Below are 22,239 nucleotides of genomic sequence, written 5' to 3' on the forward strand. Positions count from 1 at the left end.
GTTATAAAGTATGGGGCCTTCTCATAGGATATAATAAAATTTTTAATATTTAAGTGGACCCTAAGTGTCTTGTAAACAGTTACTGTAGGATCATGGCATTAAAATTAACCACTGTACATAGCAGGGTTTTGAGATGACTGCGTAAGTACATGCTTAACAGTGAAAAGTGGGAAAGCTTATATTGTTATTCTCACGTTGAAGAAATAAATCCGTTCCTATTATAGCCGCCTTTCTAATAACTTCTGTCCCTTTCCTAATTCACTGTCTGTCCATAGTGTAGAGATACCTTGTCAAATACATTAAAATACATGGCCAGAGCGATGGGCTATTTTATGCGTGCCCAGCTATGGTGGTTTTAATAGACTTACAAGGGGGCACAAAGGAAGTAGAATGTGGCCCAGTGTGCATAATCTTATTTTATTTGTTTAAAGGAAAAATAAAAAAACAAAACAAAACCCCCAAAAAATCCTCTCAAAAAAAAAAAAACCCCAACAAACAGGTCTGAACTTGTATAAAACAAAAAAGTGAGATAGATAAAACAAATGTATGTAGACAAGTGTGGCTATAATACACAGAACAATAACTCCAAACTCCAAAGTAAAATAGGTCAAATCAGCTTCGAGAAGTGAAATGGGAATCAGGAAAGTAAAACCTAGAATTGTCATCAGATGCAATTAAGAAATAACTATGTAAAAGAACTTGGAAAAGTGCAGAAAGTGTCTGTTATAGAGAACTGAATTGCTATAATCTTCTTTTGCACTTAATGTGCTAAATTCCTCTCTTAATGGAGAATATCCCTAGAAATCAGATTAGAAAGTGTATAAAGGGAATTATTTGTCAAAGTTGTTTTTTACTAAGGTTAGGATAACTAATAATAATCTAACAATAATCTCTTCCCTATTGCTGTGAATAATACTTCATTTGATATCATTTCACCATGCAGATTGCACATAGACTTATGCATGGTACAGGTAATTTACCTGGTAGCCTAATGTTGTGTATCACTAACTTTCACCCTAAAAGCTTTTCTTTATGGTTGTGGGTCACATTACACGTTGGAGCCTGCCAAATCTGCTGTATTTCTCATGAAACAAGATGTAGATGGTTGATTTTGTCTTCTGCATGTTTACTGTGAATTGCCAAGTAATCAAAAAGCAGGAATGTCTGAAAGCTTATCTTCCCTCTTCATTTATTGAGTATGTACTTGTATACTACAGGGTATCAGATTTACTAGTGCATGAGTTCTCTAAAAAGCCCTGCAAATCATCTGATTCTGAATTAATGAGATCTCATTACCCTAAATGTTTGAGCAGCTGAAAGACCATGTGTATGCAAATCAGATTTACTGTCTCAAGTGCTTCTCACTTCTAATAAAACTGTTTATTGCATGGTACATGTATTTCTCATGGATGTTACGTTTATACATAATACAGATATACACACACATCTTTTAAGGAAACATCTGGCTGTTTAGGGACAACATTATGTCTTTTGAATCAGTTGTTGTATAGGATTTTTTTTTTTGCTTGGTGGTTGTTGTTTTGGTTTTTTTTGTTTTTTTTGTTTTTTTTTAAGGAGACCTTTTTGAAGGAAAGGCAGAAAGAGATTCTGGCAGCTCAGTATTAAATTTCAATCAAGCCTGTATAGTTGGTAATAAAACATTTACAAGTTTGTAAATGTTAAGTTTCTTCAAACTCTTACTGTCACGTGTTGAATTTTCATTTGTACTAATTGTTCATTTACTACAGCTGCCTACATACAAGCCTTGATACTGTATTTACCACATGGAAGTACAGATACAATGTATGTAAAAGTAGAAATTGCCTACAGCTGTTCTTAGGTTTTCATAAGATGATACACTGCAAAGGTGTGAATTTATGGTGCTAGCTACCAGTTACTGGTGCTCTTACCCTCACAAGTACTTTAAGAAGAGTGAGTATTAAACTAAAATAAAACAAATTTAAAATTCTGTCAGGGTTTTGTGCTCTGTTTAAAAGCTAAATATGGTCATTGTTCAAGCTTATTTTGCTCGCTGGAAGTTATTGTGGTCAATACACACAGAATTTGTTTCATCTAAGACACTAGGAAATGGTGAACCACGTAGCTTAGAGAAGAGCTTACACATAGCTGATCACAATAAATGCCAATTAATTTGAATCTGTAGAATTTTTTTCTTGTGACTTGACAGTTTTCTTTAATTCTTTTGAATACTGGGATTGTGTTTAGACTAAACCACTTCTAATTATACCCCAGCACAAACATATAGCTTATGGCTATATTTTAATCAGTTTGAGAAAAAGTAATAAAAATATTATTGCATCTGTCAAAGGATGGTGTTGCTACATGCTATTTTAAATGGTGTTTAAGTAGTTATAAGCATACCAGTGCAATGAAATCAGCTCTGTTCCTAAACAACAAAGTTACATTATTTGTTACTTAAAAAGTTAACCAAGAATCGTAATATGTTAATTATCCTAATTATTCAGGCTGGTTTTAATATGTGTTGAAATTGCTTTAAAAAGTATATATGAAATATTTATATCAAACTCATTTAATTTCTCATTACTTGTAAAATGTAATGTTTTCCCTGTTGTAATTTTAAAGGGTTTTTGTCTTAGCTGCACAAGTGTATCGTTTTCTTTTGGATACGCTCTTTCCTGAACCCAGAAGTTCTTTCACTTATTTAATCCTCTTTCATTCCCTCAGAATGAATTTGTATTTCATTAAGTGTTGGTCATGATCATTTTTGTACTAGAAAAAACGTGCTCAGGGGTACTGTGGAATTAACTTGGGCTGATGATGCTACAAGTATAAAAATTGGGTGTAGAATAACATGGGAAACTTAATCATAATGGTATTTGGATGATGGGAATAGTCCCAAACTGGCTGAATGTTAAACTAGGCTATGAGGAAAAGATGTTGGGTTTTGCAGCCTTGTAGCATTAATCAAATATGTGGTATCACTATTTCTCATAAGAAATACTCAAACACACTCCTAGCATCAATTGCAGTAGAAGGCAAACAAAAATCTAGATTACACTTTCAGAAATGGTAAACTATGAAATAAGTTTTGGGGGGAGATGGAGGGAGAAATGGGTTTGGAGGTCTCCCCTGTAATATAATATTACTTTACCTTTGAAAACTTGACCACTTAAGAATATTTGAGAATGTAAGTTAAGTCCATCTTGAGTAATACATTTCGGTTTCTAGTACAGTTTTTTATCTATGCATCATGTAAAACAAACTTCTTGCTCTTCAGTATATTTAAATATTTGTACTGAAAAGGAAGTGCATTTGAGCAGTTTTTAACTGCATTGATTACTATTTCATTTGATTTGAGTAGAAAGGTGCTTTAGTTTGGCAAGGTCAAATATGTATTGTTGTTTTCTATTTTTGTGTAGTTTGCCTAATAAAAATATTGAGCATGAAGGGAGACTAGATGTTTCTTCAAGCCCCGAGTGAAAAGGGAGGTGTGGTCAGGAAGGGGCTCTGATGACTTTAATCACTGCCCGTCAATCTCAAAATATTTAAATCCTAAGAATTTGTGATTTTGGCTGCACAGTAATGTTGCAGCCTCAAAACTGATAATACATTCAGTTATCTTGAGATGAACTCCGCAATTCTTCATTAGGCAGGTCAAATTCCCCAAAGTTTTGTCTGAATAAGTACTAGAGTACTGTGCTGTGTGTTCCAGTTATCAGGAATCAAGGACTAGAAAGTCTCTCAACTCTGAGCAAACCCTCCGAGATTTCACGGATGACCTAAACCTCTCCTGTTCCTGTCATAGTTTTAGTTGTTAAGCTGTGGTTTAAGATCAAATAACCCTTTCTGTTAAGCATCCAACATTTATCGTAAAGGAGGTAGTTTGATATTTGGTGGTAGTTTTAGCACAAAGGTTTTATATAGGTAGCTTAACAAAAAAGCTTAAAGGCAGGCAGAAATTTGCTGTCAGCTTGCAAGTGCTCTGTAACTGTCACCTGAAGTAGTACTCAAATCACATTTGTTTCATTGAGATAGTAGGACTCATAGTTTGAAGAAGACAGAGCTTAACTTTGTTAGTTCTTCCTTTCCAAAGATACATAAAAATTCGCCACCACTTTTGCTGCCAACAATGCTCTGAGGATTATCCATCCATGTATGTCCCTCTCCAAACCTTTTGTAACTTAGGCCTTTGTAGGAAGGTTGAGAGGTCTAGTGGATGGAGATCATAACGTATTTGTGTCGCTCTTACGAATGAACTGTTACTTAGCAATTTCCTTAATTCATGATGTGATTTGGTGTTTGGGGGTACATCTGAGAGAGTATGTAGTCGAAAATATGTATACTCCCTCCCTGTGCATGGCAGAGATCAGGCCTGAAGAGCCTGAGTATTCTATCTTCTTGCTTTGAGTATTTTTAGACTGGTTATATGGAGATAAAAATGTTTGGGGTTTTTTTATTATTTTTTTTTCCCTGCCAGTTGTCGCATTCATCAGTTGTTTAGGAATTTTGTTTCTTGGTATTTTGTGAGTATGTTGCAGTGGCTGGCAAAGTTTTTAAATCACCTGAACTACAGAATTTGCAGATGGAAGACGGAGACTTTTTTTTCCTGTCTGATCTTGACCAGGTTATTTGAAAGTTTCCTTGGCCTCTTCAACAGTGCTTTGCTATAAATCGGAACCATTTAAATTGAACGGTCAATAAACATGCATGTCCTGGGTCCCTCTGGCAAAGCTTATTAAAATCCAGTTGGACGCTGACAATTCTTTTCGCTGTGACCTTCCAGGTATGCAGCCTCTGCTTCATGCTTTCCAAATACCATCATTTCCATCTATCTCATTCTAGGTGGGTCATTAGTAAATGTACAGTAGTAACTGTATAGTCTGCAATGCTAACATTTTAAGCCTGTCTCAGAATGAAATCTACGTTAAAGTGGAAATGTTTCTCAGGGAGTGAGTGGTACTTCCCCATCTGTTTGTTTCTGGCTGTTTTGTTTTACTGTAACGTGTATTTGAGATTGTTTCAGGTGACATTCTTGAGAAGGGTTGATCTTTCAGGTTGTCAAGAATCAAGCTGTTCAGGGTTGGGGTTTTTATAAGTTGAAACCAGTAATTTTTTTAACATTATTTGGAAACTGCTGGTCATTGAGGGTACATCATGGAACAGTAGAGTCATGTGCCTCTCAGCAGGGGATGCTGCTTAATGATGGGACTGCAGTGTCCTAAATGTGGAAGGAGTAGACCTGCAGTGAAGGACTTGTCTCTTTCTGCTGTGTGAACAGGGAACTGCTTTACTCTGGCTTTAATAAATCAACTATTTGGAATAAGATCCTTCCTTCACTCACTGACATGTTCATTTTTTCGTCCACTGTCAGAAATGGGCACTTCAGGATGATTTTTACAAGTCTGTCAACTTGAAAGGACAATCAGTGTAACCACATATGAAGTCAGAGTGTTTGAAAAGGACACAAATCCTTTTATTAAATATCTTGGAAAAATATTTACATGTCTAGAAAGCAAACACCTACTATGCTAATCTGATGATGCTTCATAACCAAGTAAATAATACTTAGATGTTGTGGGAGATTCATTTAGCAATAGCTTGGATCTCTCAGGGAATGTGTGTTGCATTAATATATTTCTGAAAATAATACATAACCTACCCTTAGAAGAATGTAGTTTCCAGTAAAAAAGCATCAGAATGTGATCAAAGGAAAAAAAAAAAAAGTTTTGTCCATGTACATCCCTTTTTTTTTTTTTTTGAGGTGAAAAGCTTAGGTACCTAGATATGCATAGGTATTCAGAACCCTGCCATGATTATTCCTGTGAGCTGTACAAACACCATGTTCTTCTACTACATTCGGATAGTGCATGATAAAGTGCTTTCTAAGGTTAGTGAGTTTGTTGGTTTTGTGAGTTTGAATTCAGAGTTAAAAGTGGTACGTAAAGAAGTGATATGGTACTGACATAGTAGCACGAAGTATTTTAGTCCAGTGTTGGAAGTGTAGGTTATAAAACTGAATGTAAATATTGCATGGAGTTGACTTACTGGTAATGTGGATTGTACCTAAGAAAACAAGTGTTTTGTTTTGTCAGAATTACTGGTTCCCTCTGGTGTATTTGCCTTTAATTGAATTCTGCTCCGTGATTATTTTTTTTTTTTCCCTTGTTATTTGCACGGAATTGTGCTCATGCTTTTTCCTCCAAACAAATACAAATAGCACTGTACTCCTGCTGTGATTATTATGCATAACACCTCTGACTCAGCAGATCAAAAGTTATGTTTATTGGAAAACAGAATTAACATCTTATACTTTTTTTTCTAAGACCACTTAAAAATAGCTGTGTCAAAAGAGATTATGCTTCTAACATGCTAATCCACTAAGCCATCATACATCATTCTGTAGGCAATGTTTTTATTCCAGGCAGCTACCTCTTACTAGAGTCCATCTGAAAGGTTTCAGGTTATCACAGAAAAATACTCATAAACTTGAATTCTTGAGGAGAGAGGTTTCTTTAATAGAATGCATAATACATGCATTATCAAATTGCAGCCTTTTTTCCAAGAATTGTTTTATATGTCAGCATGGTTTGGCCTGCTTTAAGGCATTCTGGTTATTCGAGACAAATTGTTGATTAAAAATAGCATATGCAAAAACCTTTTCTCAGTGTGTGTGGTGTAGCAATTCCTAATTTTGATGTAGAATACTATGTTGTGATAGCCAAATACCTGAATGGAATGCTATACTGATTGTAGGAAAGATAGAGTAAAGGAGAGTGAGAATTTATGCCAGCTGGATTGGAAGCTCTGAGATTCAACTGCATGAGTAGTTTCAATTGCTAATCTTGCTGCATGTTCCTCTGCCACTTTGTTTTCTGAAGTTGTATTTTCTTCATTCAATGTTTATAATTGCATACTGTCACTGTGGAATGTGTCACGTGAACGTGGGAATCAGCAATACTGACTTGAGAGAAAATTCTGGGAAGTGCAAAAAATACAACAGAAAAATATAGTTTTACCTTTTGACTTCAGGAATCTTACATGCTACTTGTAAGAACAGTAGATATGTATGTGTCAGTCTGAAATTTGACTGTAGGTTGACTACCACTCTGTAAATCAGTGACTGCTTTTTAATACCTATTTTTTAAGTATTAAATACCAGTACAAGGAATTTGCTTGTATTCAGTTGAATTACAGTGCAAAGTTTGCTGAAACAGCTTAGAAATAACCATTTTCATTTGTTGTTACAAATGCTGATTCAGAATGGTACAACAAAAGTGAAAACTTTAGTTGTTACTACTTGATACTCTTCTGGCTAGTTATGGAGCTCCATTTAATGTTATCTGACAGATTAGAGTATTTAACTTGAAAAAGTGCTGCTGCTCGACTGGTGAGTTGGGACCTTGCCTACTATGATTTCCTACTGGCAAGAAGTCTGTACAGACCATTTTAAGGCAAGCTTGGTTGTACTTGAAACTAATAGAGTTAGGTAAGGTTTGACACGCTGCTTTCTTCTTTAGGGACACTAAAAACCTTTTGTAATTTTTGGGCCAAGGTATTTTTGAACTGGAGAATTGTGTTTCATGTAATCTAAAAGAACCCTTGGTTTTTGTGGAATTAACCCTGTACCTTGAACTGTGATTCTGTGGGCTTTTTGTTACATTGGTAGTCTGAACACCTGTGGCCATAATATGAGCATAATATATGTTGTTGATCACTTCCATATTCAACTGTCTGCAAAGAACAGTGCCATAATAAGACACAGGGAAAATATGGGAAAGAGTACGATATACAGTAAAATGAAACATTGTAGGGCCTATACTGAGGATACAGTGACAGTCCACAGAAGATTATCCTCACTGTTTTGCTGTAAGGCTGTGCGCTGTTTGTATGTGATAGCACTTCCTACGTAGTGCCTGTAGATTATGTTAATAAATAAAGTTATTTTCCACAAGGAGTTTTATGTATCAGTAGACAGAAGCACTGCATGGAAGTAACTGTGCCAGTCTTTATGTAAATTGTTTTAAAATAGACTGCTGAAGAAGGTGGTGTTCCAAACAGTCACAGTTTAAAATCCTGATAAGGAAGGAATTGTTGTAAAGTGTTTTGTTCCGAAGCTGTATGCTGAATTGTCCTGGCAGATAGAGTTCCTCATTCTTTCAGGGCTGGATTTTCACTGAGCTATTAGATGAAGTTACCTACATTTGAACTGATTCCTGAAGTTAGCCTAGCTGGAGTGAAAATGATAATGCTGAAAACCGGTACATAAATCACTTTTTGGAGCTGGGTTTTTAACTGCATTAGTGAAAAATACATTCTTTGACTCACCGGTTTAAATTAAAATAACCCCACCAAAACAAAACCAAAAAACCACCAAGAAGAGTTTTGTGTGTGATTAGGAGAGGGTATTACTCAATTTATATGTATGACCAGTGCAGAAACAGAGAATGTCTCTAAATTCAGCAAGTAGTGTGTGTTGCTCTAAAGGCAGCAAGTGACTCATGTGACTGTCTTAGCAGCTGGGCAGCAAGATTAGAGAGCTACTATGTACACATTCCCTTACTGAGGGGTCCAAGCTATTGCTAAATGAAGTTGTATTCCTGCCAACAGCTGAATAACGGGCATAAGAAAATATAGTAAATGAGTGTGTCATCAGGTTAGTGCAGTAGTTCAGATAGTTATTAAAGTGAAAGAAAAAAAAACCAAACCAACAAACAACCAACCAAAAAACAAATCCCAGTAACTTTTAACTTTTCCAAGGTTCATATTTAAAAGATTTTTGTCCTTTTTTCAAAGACTCTAACTTCATATGAGATTACATGTTAATTGTCCCTTTCAATTTGCAGATTTGCAAAAATCATCTTGAAAGGGTTGTTTCTGACACCACAGGAAAAAAAATAAGAATGTGAGTGAAGAATCTTATTCCAGAGAACTCATTTATTTGTAAAAGTACTAAAAATATGCTTGTATCATGAAGTATTTTGATTTGAACTGAAATTGGCAAAGCGTATACGTCTTGGTCACTTGCTAATTTGAAGACTTATTCATGATGTTATTCCTCATGTATTTCCTAATTGTAAGAATTTGTGAAGTTTGTTCCAAATTGTCTTTAAGTTTTCCTGGCATGCCAGTATGGATTAGAGGAATATTAGAGGAATATGTATTCTTTTTATTTTTTTAATGTTTCCCTAAAATGATTTTTTTTTTTAAACTCAGATACTTGCTTTTCTTAAGAAAGTTGCTAAACACTTGTGAATGCTTTGTCCTTTATATTTATGTATTTACAGTTACACATTGATATTTCAACTGTTATTTATGGATTTATACTCAGAATTGTCACCCTGTCAAACATCTCTTTAGGACTAACCCTTGTAAAGAACTCAGTTGTGAGGACGAGAGGAAATACAACGCTTGACAGTTGCAATCAAGTAAATTGATACAGAAATCAAGAAGACATAAATACGAAGCTCCTTAGTGCTATTTTTAGTGTCAACTTTCAGACCATAATTATATTTTAAAGATGAGAATGTATTTACCAAAGAGGAACTTTTAAATAAAAAAAGCCAAGACAGATGAGAGGTCAATCCCATGATAAATTCTTTATAGTAAAGAGGAGGAGAAGAGTGTGTGTTCCTAGCCATCAGCACTGTATCCCGCTGCCCTCAAAATGATTAAACTGTTGATTATTCTGCTTCAGGTTTTCTGGATTTCTGCTTTCTCTCTTTTCCTGCCTAGTAATGACTTGTTTCCCACCTTGTTATTCATTCCAAGTTTGTGCAGTTTTCCTCAACAATGGCTTTCATTTATATCTCTAGAAAAAAAATGGGAAACATAAAATAAGGTTGTCCAGAGATCTCAGTGCATTTGAAAACTAACTTCTTAAGGTGGACCATCATTTTAATACTACTTCAAAACATCTTGTTGATCTGGCCCTTTTAGTTTTGCATGTGTTTCTGCATGATTGAATGTCTTATTGTTTAGTATTTTGAAATATTTGATTTATAGGAAATGTTCAGTTTGGGTTTTATTTTGATTCATCCTCTCATGCATGTTTCATTGCCTTTTTTTTTTTTTTAATGTATCATTTCCCCGTACCAGATTGCTTTTCTACTCTGCTTTCATAATTTTTCAGTCACATATTACTCATCAGTTGCAAAAGAAAAATGTTTGTGTGCTTATTTCTGCACAGTCTGATGTTGCTCTGTGACACAGGAGCACTAGAAAACAGAGGGTATTTGTGTATTGATAAGTAGTTTATAGATAAAGCACTAGCAGATTGTGACCAAGGATATACCTGCAAAATATGTTGATCCTCTAACTATTTGAATGCTTCAGTGGATTCTTTTGTGCTATCCTTAACGCATTCCTTGAGATGAACCATCAGAAATGTTCATCTGCCAACAGAGTTTCAGGTCCTGGGTCTTGCTGCCTTGTGTTACATGCTGCAGCAGCTTCCTGGGCTCGGACTCCTCCTCCCCAGGGAAGAACTCTGCCGTAGTGCAGGTTGTGTTGAGCTGCTTCCCTTTCTTCTGCAACATGCTCGTGTTTGTTTAGAGCACCTTTTGCACAGCTGGAAGAATTATATAAAATAAACAGCTGTCCTGAGGGGATATTTGCGTGAACTTGGACTTTGGCTTGTTTGTTTGTTCTTTTCAGAATTACGCCCAAAATTTCTTAGCCACAAATTTGTGCTGCTCCACTGAACCGAAGAGGGAAGTATCTTCGTGTGGATTCTAAGGAGGAAAGCTCCTACGCTACCTCTATGAAAAAATACAGTATTTTATTTAATAAATTTGTTTTCCAAGTCGCCAAGGGGAAATAGCCCAGCAAGATCAGCCAAAGATATGTCATATTTATATGAGGTTGCCTCTTGTAAGCAGGCATGGCTTAAGAAAGGAATAGGAAAGATTCTTGTTTGATACAGTCCTCCTCTTTTCCCTCATGCCATTCTGTTATTAGGATGGGGAGTTACCGTGGTGTTTGCTTCTTTAGGGTTGTTAGAAAATCACATACATTTTGAAGGAAGTTGAGGTACTGTTTTCTGATGCTGCTTCTGTCCTTCTGATGAGAGTTTCACAGTGTCGCTGTGGTGGTGTGTGCCACCTGCCCAATATGCTTTCCTTTGGCAGGAAGACCTACTGCTAAGAAGAAAAAAATGGTTTGGGGGAAGTTGGTGGCTCTTTTTTTATAAAGCTCAGCCTGTGCTCTCGGACAGCATTTCTCAGGGCTAGAGTTGCAGTCTCACTGCTTTGCTTGCACTGGGGAGGCCTGGCAAGTTGGCTGGAAGTTGTAAGCTGATCAGGAGTGACTCTTCAGCTCTGCAGTTTCAGATGTGATTTTGGTATTTGGCTCTCTTAAGGAGTGATGAGCTTCCCAGTGATCTGAGAGAATTTCAGTAGCTGCTTTTGGAAAGAGAGAAATCTTGGTTCTGGTGTCCTCTGAGAAAGCAAGCCTTCTGGGGCAAGCTGAAAAGTAAAGCATGGGAAGGATCAGAGCCTAGATAACTGAAGCACTCTTCTCCAGTAACTATAGATACTGTGGTCTTTCACAGGAGAGCAGTAGACAGGAAGAATGTTTGTTTCTAAGCACTGATGACCGGGTAAGAATAAATAGAACTAAAGGAGGCTTTCGGAGTTGTGTTGCTTTGTTCATGTCTTTAAAAAAAAAAAAAAAAAGTAGCATCCATTTTTAGGATTCAGTGTACTAGAGGCTGAAAAGAAAACAGAGCAGGCATCTGCCCTTCCCCAGGCAAGCTTACAGTGTTACTCAGGGGAGGAGAACTGAGGCACGTGGAAAGGAAAGAGGCAAAAGCGGGTAAAGTACTTGTGGTTGCATATATGCACCCTGTTTAATTTTGCGTGTTAATATAACAACAGTGTCCGACACTACTGATTTTAAATAAAATAGTAAATTCAGCTGCCCCTCATTTACACAAAGCCAAATTATGTTTCTCTCAGTCATCGCCATGGGCACTCCTATGCTATCCTACTTTTCAGGCCCTGGATCACTGAAGGCAAATACCCAGTGGGATGCTAGTTCTCGGAGATGTATGTATCCCGCAGATGGGAGTTCACAAGCCAGTTTGCTGGCTGGAAACTTATACATGGATCTTGACAATGGAACATATTTATACTGAGTTCTGGTATGCTCCCTAGCACGTTTGATGTTTTGCCTCAGGCTCTGGATACTGTGAGAAATCCTGCCCTACAGCCACAGTCCATACCCTAGTGAAATACCCAGCTGCTTGTATATTGTTTCTGACCCTTGTGATGGGAGAGACGCTGCTTGCCCACCCTGCATCATGATACTTGTACTGTAAGCACCTTGATACCAAAGCAGGAAAGCCTGCAGTGCAGTGCATGCACAGGATAAAATACAGAGTGAGAATAAAGTAAATGGATCTTGCAGGGTTTTTTTTTTCTGAGGGTTGTTTTTTAAGAATCAAGTTTCTAAGGCACCTTTTTTTCTCTTTTTTTTTTTTTTTTTTTTTTTTTTTTGAGAACCTGTTTTTAGATTCCTAGGCCGAAAAAAACCATTGTCTTCATAATCTGTTTAGAATGCAGCTTTCACTGCTTTCCACTGCAGCTGCAGGCACTAAGTATTTCTGCAAATCACTCCTTCTAGACCCATGCCAAGGACCTGGAAAATTAATGGCCTCTTCTGTAGCATTCAATTTAAATAACACAGAGAATGACACAGAGATCTCTAGTAGAATCTGAGTCCTCTAGGACAGTGTTCAATTATCTGACTCAAAAGATTGGTTTCTGAATGACTAAAGGGTTTGTGGAATAAGTAATCAAGAAATTGGCCTAATTTGGGTAGAGTTCACAGAAATGACTGCCTTACCACTATCCCCATCTTAATTTCAGGTCTCCATACCAAAGGATAGGGGTTCAAAACTCTAGGAAAAGGAAAAGCCTGACAGAAGCTTTTGGCACAGACAGAACTTTTTTTACATTAACCTTTGTTTTTTGAAATGGCTATACTGTTTTGAATGAATAAAAAGCGAAGAAACAAAACACTGAAGCAGACACTAGCTTGTAAAATTTCAGCCCAAACAATGGCAGTTTGGCAAAGTCACGATTTTTCTTATGTAGAAGAGTTTGTCTTACAATGGCAAGTGTTTGGCAGCATGGTGAAATGTGATCCTACTCATTCTGCCAATAGTAAAATATGCTGGATTTGAGTTAGCATTTGTACCTACTGACACAGCAGTGTCGGTTCATGTGCACGTTAGCAGAGGAATTGTCCTGCTTTCAGATCAAGAGCTGTTATAGAACTGTTATCACAGGTCTTACCAGCCAAGTCAAGGCCTGACATGACAAATACTACTTTTAATCAACCTGATACATGCTAATCAAATTCTATGTTTGCATTTTATATATTAAGAATAGTTACACTTGTGTGCATATCAAAGCCTTGTGTTCTGTTTCTGGCAGTGGCAAAACCAAAGGTGTGAAAGGTGCAGAAGCAGGGCAAGCATGCAGGGCTGGCTTTGTCAGAGTATTCTCCTGATCTTTCTTGTCAAAGGCTTTCTGAGCCAGACATGGTGGGTTTGTATTTACTAACCTTTACTGGACTTTTTCCATAACTGCTTCCTGTGACCTCTTGAGCCTTTGTAAACTCTTAGGTGTCTAAACAGCCTGTTGCAAGGAGTTCCACAGCAGAAGCATGTGAAGAACAGTACATTTCCTTCTTGAGTCTGTGTCTTTGTCATCTCATTTCACATCTCCAGCTCTCTTATTGGAAGAGGCAGTAACTACGAGTCTGTTCAGCTTCACCTGTCAGTCTCTAACCACTTCAGGTATGCCTGCATGCCATTCAGTTGCATCTCCTCTATCTACATGTGTATTTACTCCTCCAGAGTACTCCACTTGCTTTGCAGAGCTTGATGTCGTTTTCCAAGCTTTGTCACCTCTTTACCAATATGTTGTATTTGTTCATGTGTCCTCCTACCACCCCCCACTGTTATTCAAGTTTATGCTCACTTGCCTGAAGTAAATGTCAAGCTTACTGTAGTACTTTGGACATTGGGAATTAATTGTTAGGAAAGCAATAAAAAAGGCAGAAATCTGTGGTGTGTCTGTCTCCTGAATACTATACAAAAGATAGATGTAGAATGGCAAAAATACAGTACAAGGTAATGAATATGAAAATAAGTAGTGAAATGGCTTCCATGCAAGGAAGGGGTAACTAGGCTTAGACTTTTCAGCCTGGTAAGAGACTACAAAAGGAAGACTACAATAGAGGTTTCATATCACATAGGGGATCAGAAAGGAATCGTGAGTGGCATGGATGGGATGAAGAGGGAGCAAAATCGTTAGCTGAGAGAAAAGAGAAATAGTGGGAGATGGGTTCGGAACAAGCTAAAAGAAAGCAGTTGCTAATAAAATGTGAAATTTAGCTGTGGAACTCCTTGCCATGGGATGGCATGAGTGAAAAAGCTTACATGGGCACAAGAGGGGGCTGCCAAATTAGTGGAAAAGAGGGCTATTAAATCTGTCTAGCTTGGGAAGTTCCTAAATCACAAATGGTGATACTTCCCAAAATAATACATGCTTGCCTGCCTCATGATCTGCTATTGACTGGTACTGGAGCAAGGATGCTGGGCTGGATGGGCTTCTGCTCTGACCTGCTAGGACCATCGTTGTGTTCCTATGAGTATGCAGGCACGCAGAACTGGAACGGATCACCCTGACTGAGCCAAATGCCTTACTGACACAGAAAGCATGTCTGTCTCTGTGAACCTGTATAGATCCACTTGCAAGCTAGTTACATTTTTTCCCTCTAATCACATCCCACATGTCTTCTGACACGTAAACTTAAAGCCAGTGTTTTGTTGCTTAGGAACCCTTTTAATTTCCAGCCTAAAGTTACTTTCAATAAGCTTACACTTATTCATTATGCCAGCCTTGCTGATTGTCTCATTGGCATACTTAAGACCGTTTTTTTTTTCTGTTGGTCTGATGTTTTGTTGTGCTATCCCAAATAAATTTTTAAGAATATGTATTACCAATTTATACATGGTGTTCCAGCAAGACCTGCTGGAACAGTGGCATCTGCTATAGTGGCATCTGTATGTCCCTTTCTGCACTGGAAATAGAGCTGCTTTTCCTAATCATTATATTTTCTTTCTTCTGAAGCAGGTCTCTAGTGATTTTTTTACTAGCTGCTTATAGGATGGTTATACACAAACATTTTCATTCTCTGCTACTTCCAGCTGATGATTGGTCACTTTTCAGCAGAACCCCCTACTTTCTGTTACTCTCCCTTTTGCTGTTACTTTTCATCCCACTTCTGTCACCACTGTCCTTAAGATTTGTTGCAGTTTTTCTCATGTGTTGTTTCAGTCTGCACTGTACTTCTGGTACCTCCTAGTCTCGTCTTTTCTACAGATTTTGGTAGTGCTCATTTAAAAGTGTAAAAAAAAATGAAAATATTGAATCAAAGACTGAAGACCAGTCTTGGCAGAATTCCATAAATAACATCCTTCCACCTTTCAGAAAGAAATCTGTTGTCATCTCTTCTTGGTCTGCTGTTTTTCCTGCCATACTGTTCTTGAACTAACCCTTCTCTTCTCAGCTCAACAAACTACTGTTCAGGTGGTAATATATCAGATTTCTTACCAAGTGAGACTTGAACTGTTGCGCTTCCTTTGTATAAAGAATATTTTGTCATGTTGAGGAAAAGTTGGATGTTTGACATGGTTCAACTTTTAAGAATCATGTTTCATTTTATTCGATTTTCTCTTTACCTTCATGTTTTCATTCTTTCTTTGAAAACGTGCTCCAAGTAGGAGGGCATGCTGTCATTATGAATTGTATGTCCAGACAACTTTTCTCTACCTTTCCTCAGTACTGAAATAAGGCGAAAAGTGTTTATTTGGATTTGATGCTGCTCTAAGACTCTTCCATCTGATCACATGGCAGACTCACTTTCTGTTAAATCATAACATAGTATTTCAATATGAAAGGTAAGGTTATATATGTACAGCTGATACTTTTTTAATTCACCTTTCAGAAGCCCCTGTGTTGGTCTCCGTGCTTGGTAGCCAACTCTGATGCAGAGGACTGTAAACTTCTACCTTATTTTCACTGTAGTGGAAATAGCGAGTTGAAACAATTGGCTGATGCTTCTCTCTGTAGTGATTGTAGATGTTTGGCTGACTTAGTTCTGAGCAAGTTTATTCAAGGAAATCTGTGCACCACCAGTAATATGGACTTAGTCAGTTAGTACCTCTCATCACCTCTTCTAAGGTGAGAGCATCTCACTGTGTTGTGACACTCCATTAGTCTGTTGTGCTCAATCTGTTCTGCCAGGCTGGTTCCCCTCACTGCCCTCCTGGATCTTGGGTCTGCAAGACAGAGGTGGTGCCAAATCCCCTTGTTTAGCAGGGTGCTGAAATTTCTGCTGTTCCTCATTCTGAACAGCTGCTCAATCCGGTTAGTGCCAAGAGGAAATCTGTGGTTCCAGTTTCTCAGTGATTGCAGGTTGGGCTGGAGCTGCAGGAATCCCAGTCTGCTCATCCCTGTACCTGAGACAGCTCTTCTCTGCCTCCTCTTGTGCTGGCACCAAGATACTCCAAAATTAGACTGCACTGAAACAGTCAGCATTTTTTCTGTAGGGTTAATTTGGCTGGTTTAGTTCTCTGGTCTGGTACTGTATGGCCAGACAAGCACCAGTGCAAGAAGGAAAGGGAGGGAGGGAGGAAGAAGCACTGTACCTAGAGCTGTTTCAGTGTGGAGGCACACCTGAAATAACTAAGCTCTGGACAGGCTGACAGGGGGCTGCCCTGTGCTCTTTTCAACATGACAGCTGGACAGATGTGTCCATCTCCAGCCCCAAAGCGTTCACCAAAGTGCTGTGCCAGAGCTGTTACCCCCTGGCCTCCGAACTGCTTATGGGCGCTTGAACCTGGCACTGCTTTCGCTGTGCAGCCGGGCCAGGAGGGCAGCTTGTGTCCGGCCAGCTTGGGGTGTTGGCTGCGCACGGCTGTCTCTGCCTATGGACAACCAGCGCTTCCTTAGGTGGAGTTACCTAATTCTGGAGGTAGCTGCTTTGCTTTTGGGATGGGGTCCAGAGATGAGAAGGTAACTGCTGAAGCTGCTTGCCAAGGCAGCTATCAAATCTGATGAAGGATCAGGCCTTGAGGTTAACTCACAGCAATTATCTTACCAGAGCTATATCCGTGCTGAGTGATTCTTCAGTGTTTTCTTTTGTGTTAGTTTTGTTGGTTCTTTAAAAAAAAAAAAGTGATGTCTCAGTGCTGGTTTCTGTGGCACTGTGATTTAAGGGAAGTATCAACACTTGTCTTTGCAAGTACAGGCTTTTGGGTACAAACACTGAAGTTTTGGTTACAACTGTGGTAATAATGAGACTGAAATACAGATGTCTGACATGTTCTTATGTTCCCTTTTGGGTTACAGGCTCCTCTGAAATCACCCCTCTACTTTGGTAAAGAAACAAAATTATTTCAGAAAGGGACATTTTAAAGTCATAAGGCTGTTGTACCTGTTTTGGTAGCGTTGTGTTGTTTTTCTTAGCCATTCCTTCACATAACCCAGACTGTCTTTGACCATTTTGTACCTGGCCCTTTAGCAGAGGTTTCTCCCCAGCTCTAGCCATGGCAGCAGCTTATGTGAAGTGGTGGGGCTAGGAGAGAAAACTATGTTTGGGGAGAGGGATGGTAGATTATCATTGCCGCAGGTCAGGAAGAAGTGTATTGTGTGTGGTCGATAATATGTAACAAGTGTGCCTTAGTAAGATGAGCTTCCAGCTCTCTCTGCAGGAGAAGGGGGTGCATACTTTTCTTGACTCCAGCAGATTCCGCGATATGATAGGAGGCAGGAAAGAAATGTAATTTCTACGGCCAAGTTTCAATGCGTTACTTTCTCACGTGTTCTTAATGCTAGAAAACTTGGGTGGGTGCCGTGCTGTCAGGCTGTATTACACATCGTTGGCTGATCGTGAATCCACACTTCATGTTCACAAGTATTTCTCTTTTTCTTGAAGACTGTTTGTTTGTGCAGTTATAAACACTGCTGGCGTGGGCACAAGTCTCCACATCTCCCTTGCCTGCCCTCTGGTACTCAGATTTGGGTAAGCAATGCAGCTGCAGTTTGAAATTTGTAGTTGTAACATTATCTGTTAGCAGGTTGATTATTTTTTCTCTTTACTGCTAAAACACTACCGTAGACCACACTAGGTCTGCTTCAGGTAAGTCTGCCCATTATTGTGTGCAATTACACCAAGTGTTTTAAAGGATTAGTAGATATTATATTTTAAGAGATTGGTTAGTGGTAGGAAGTAAGGCTGCCAGTGAATTTTTTTTCTTCTAGAGTCCAAATGCAAAGATCTCATATTAAAATTTATCCAGTTGTTTAGCTTTTCTTAACAGAAGGTTCATAGGTCACAGAAACAAGTGTAGTATGAAATTTCAAACCCAGTAGTCACCTGCTTTTAAAGCAAAATAGTAATATTCCCTCATTTTAGAAGGCAGTGCAGTTACTTAACTACTGCTTTGTGCTGTCAAAATATGCCCCTGTTTGTTTACATTTCTGTGTATTCTGAACAGGTTTGATTTTTGTTTTGTTAGTTTTATTTTTAGCAGTAGAATCCCATACAGGTTCCCAAGCATTTCACTGGCTTTCCTTCTAGCCACTTTTTCCTAAGAAAAGGTGACCATACCAAGGCTTTGAATAATCCTCTGTATTCAAATCTGTTGGACAGCAAATGCCTTGCAATTTGTTAACACTGCTGCTTTGCCTCTGCTTTGCTCCATTTCTCTATTCAGGCCTCCTTTTCCTCTTCATGGGATTCCCCATTTTTTGGGTTTTTTTACCAACTTGTCACCTGCCAGATTGCTTTTTTGGTCCTAATCCACCTATAATTTGTCTCTGCTTCCCCTTCCTTAATCTCCTTTTGCCTCTATCTCCAAACCTCACCTTCATCCTCGTCGCTCCTCCCTCCCCCATCTTTGGTTTTGGAAGAAGCCAGGAGGCGTGGTTAGATGCCAGAAGAGCTCAGTTATTACTTACACAGGGACACTTCATCCTGTCCGACAAGTATGCTATTTGTAGCCTTGAGGGATACAGCTAAAGGGCACAGAGTTTCCACTCAAAATTTAAGTAGATTAAATTATGTATACATATTTGTTGTGACTTGGCAGGTATCCCAGTGCCCGAGGTCTTAAAACATATACTTTGCTATACTCGAGGCAAGCTCAACTGCGTGTTTCAGAAGATGCTCTGGAGAGATCGGAGGCTGCTGTTTGGGGTTCATAAAAGTGTTATACTCTCTAGATCTGATACAGCACAGGAATTTTGGAATTCTGACTACTGTTCTGTCTAGTCCTGTATTTTGTCCTGATATTAACTATTAGATGATTTAAGGAGTGGTATAACAGTAAGATACAGAGGAGAAGATCCTCTCATTTAATTCTCTGCCGGTTTGGATTTTGTCAGGGGGAAAAAAGAGAGTTGGTATTACTCTTTTCTGAAGCCCTCTTGAAGTCATATTATAATTCTGGATGATCCAGTTAAGTATAGAAGTGTATGCTACCTTATGGCAGTAAATCTCACAGGCTAATACTTTGCTGGTAAAAAAATAAAGTATTGGTGTTTATTAGTTTAAAATCTGCTATGGTGTGGTTTTATTGAATGTGTTTCACTGTCGCAAGAACAGATGAAACCATCTGAGCACATTATTTTAATAGTGTTATCTTGTAGTCTTGTTTAAAAAACCAATGCAGCCCCCAAATTCAGGTGCTGCAAAGATGCTGGAGGGAACTGTGAAGTTAAACTAGCTGTATTTTATGAAATTCTGTTTGGTATGGCACTTTTCCTTATAAGGTCCAATGACCAATTGTTTTGATTATTTAGAAGGAAAAAATTCCATGAGAACTGTTACTGAAAATGACTAACTTGGCATTAGTGATCTGTCGCTCTCTTACAGCATTTGATGCAATACTGAATTTAATTAAGATAGCTGAAATGTCCAATTAGCCACTCAGTGCTTCAGCCCTTCATATGTGACCCGTTTATTACATTTTCTTGTAAATTGCTAATGATATCTGTAAATAAATACTCCTCCTGTTTGTAGTGGGGTCTTAACATCCAGGCCTTTGTAAATAAAGATCAGCCTGTGTATCTAATAGAAAGCTCCAACACTTGGTTCTCAGTGCACAGTGACCTACGAGCTTGTGCAGCAAGGAGCTGAAGTGATTCCTCAACTTTTGCCATTAGAGCAGTGAAACCTTTGAAGGAGTGTGGTGCTGCAGTTGCTAATGGATGGCAGAGGAGCTGTGAGAGCAGAGTGGCTGGGGCCGTGTGTTGGGAGCTAGGGACGGTCTGGTCAGGTTGCAAGAGAAGGGCATACTTGACAGAGAGGTAGCCTGGATTTAGTTGAGTGGGTTTGCTTCTTTATTTAAGCAAGGATTGCAGGTTGATAAAAATGCACTAGCTGATATGCAGTAGGTATGAGCTGCTTTTGCTCAAAATTGCAGAGGGGTACGTGAGAGAGAGAGGACCAGGACTATGCAGATCTGAAATGTACGTCCACCCAACTTGTTCTTTCGGCGTCTCAGTGGCTTAGAGAAGATATGCTTGAAAACAGTTATACACTTGTTCAAACCCATTTGTGTTATCTTTTAGAGTAGTCTTTAAGGGCAGAGGATGAGGAATAATCTGTTGAGAGCTTTTTTTATTTACTTTTTTTTTTTTACCTTCTGCATGATATTCTTCATGTATGGTGAAAAAAAAGATTTGCTGTAACAAACAGAAACTGCATGCAAACGATACTGCATTCTCAGGTTCGTTCTTCTATTTTGCTTTTCTAAATGTGAACACATAGGATTCACTCAAGCAGATAATAGGTAGAATTGTTCCTTTGTAAACCTTAAAATGGAGGTAGTGAGAGAGAATGTCTAGGCTGTTGATCACTGGGAAATAATTAACAAAAACAATTTACTGTGGCGTAGTCTGCAGTAGGATGTTACCTTGAACACACTTCAGTTCCTCTTACGGCATCATGTGTCCATGCTGAACTTAATTCTCAAGGTTATATCAAAAAGGACTACTTACTCTAGCAAGTGCAGTAAATGCTTGTTGTGTTGGGTTAGTTTCCACTCTTAAGGTTTCTGTGTGTTAATTGTTTATAATCTGCTGGAGTTTGTATTTGTTTCCTCCTGACTTGCTACCCATGTACTTTTCTCCAGGATCATCCTGACTGGAGGTAAATGTTCCATACGTGTTGTAGGTAGGCAAGAGTTGCCTTTTTATGGTGGGGGTCGTAAGCAAGTTGTTTGTAATGTCTGATTAGTTTTGAAGAGTCTGCCAAGGCTCTGGTGGTCTCCCATTCATCTATGTCTGACCCTACTCAGATACAAATCATTACAGGATGGATAGGTACGGGTCGCTGCCCACATAAATGAAAGCACACGTGGACCTGGCCTTGGGGATGAATCAAAGGATGTAGCAGAAGACAAACACAACAGAATTCTTGATCAGTGCCCTTGTACGTGCGCTGGACTGTGGTGTTGCAAGTGATATTGCTGCTGAATCCAGGAGTGATTTATATTCCGCCCCCTCCCTGGGATGCTGCACAGTGCTGTAGCTGAGGCCCAAGGTAACAGGTTAAAAATCCAGCAAATAGAGGTCAGTAGCATCACCTATGGCATAGTGTCCAGCTGGGCCTGGGCCTGTTGCAAGCACTGTGACTCATCAGACGTGAACAATACCCAAGAAACGGCTACAGAATCCTGCAGAGGCTGGAGGAGGAAGCTGATCTGGTAAGTATTGCATGCCCAATTGCACAATAACTTCACAGGAGGTGAAACTTCACAATTTAGAAACTACTTTTTGTGGAGCAAAGCTCTCTCGCTCAGGTAGCAGCTTTCCCCTTGCCGTTGAACTTAGCCATTCTCAAACTTAGATCAGACTCCTGTTTTATTTATTTGCTCCTTGTCCCCACTGATGCACTGTCAGTCACTCACTGGCCACCTCTGCACTCCAGCTGCTGTCCCTACATCCCTACATTTCTCTCACCCTCTTACCCAGATTAACAGCCTTTGCTGTTGGTATCCCGTATCCCAAAATTTTGCATGTGAAATCCAGCAAATTCTTTTCACCTACCCTTGTCTAGTTATCAGTCCTCCTGTACTGAAGGACTTCTGAGAAACTTTACTATATCATTTCTCTTGTACCTCCATGTCTTCTCTTTCCCCTCATTCTCTGCATTCTCTCTACCCTCTGTGTAAAAGAT

General features: G+C 38.7%; 1 protein-coding gene across 6 annotated transcripts in view; it reads left to right on the forward strand.

The window, feature by feature from the left end:
• Positions 1-22,239, forward strand: part of PLAG1 (PLAG1 zinc finger) — a 51,857-nt gene that overhangs the window by 5,853 nt on the left and 23,765 nt on the right. Inside the window, exon 2 of one of the 6 annotated variants that reach the window (XM_030483386.1) lies at positions 21,375-21,766. The exons of the other annotated variants lie outside the window; for them this stretch is intronic. The gene's annotated coding sequence lies outside the window, so the exon portion shown is untranslated. The remainder of the gene's footprint in view (positions 1-21,374; positions 21,767-22,239) is intronic. 6 annotated transcript variants of the gene reach the window in all.

The sequence above is a fragment of the Strigops habroptila genome, chromosome 1 (genome assembly GCF_004027225.2).
Source record: "Strigops habroptila isolate Jane chromosome 1, bStrHab1.2.pri, whole genome shotgun sequence".
NCBI classification, from domain to species: domain Eukaryota; kingdom Metazoa; phylum Chordata; class Aves; order Psittaciformes; family Psittacidae; genus Strigops; species Strigops habroptila.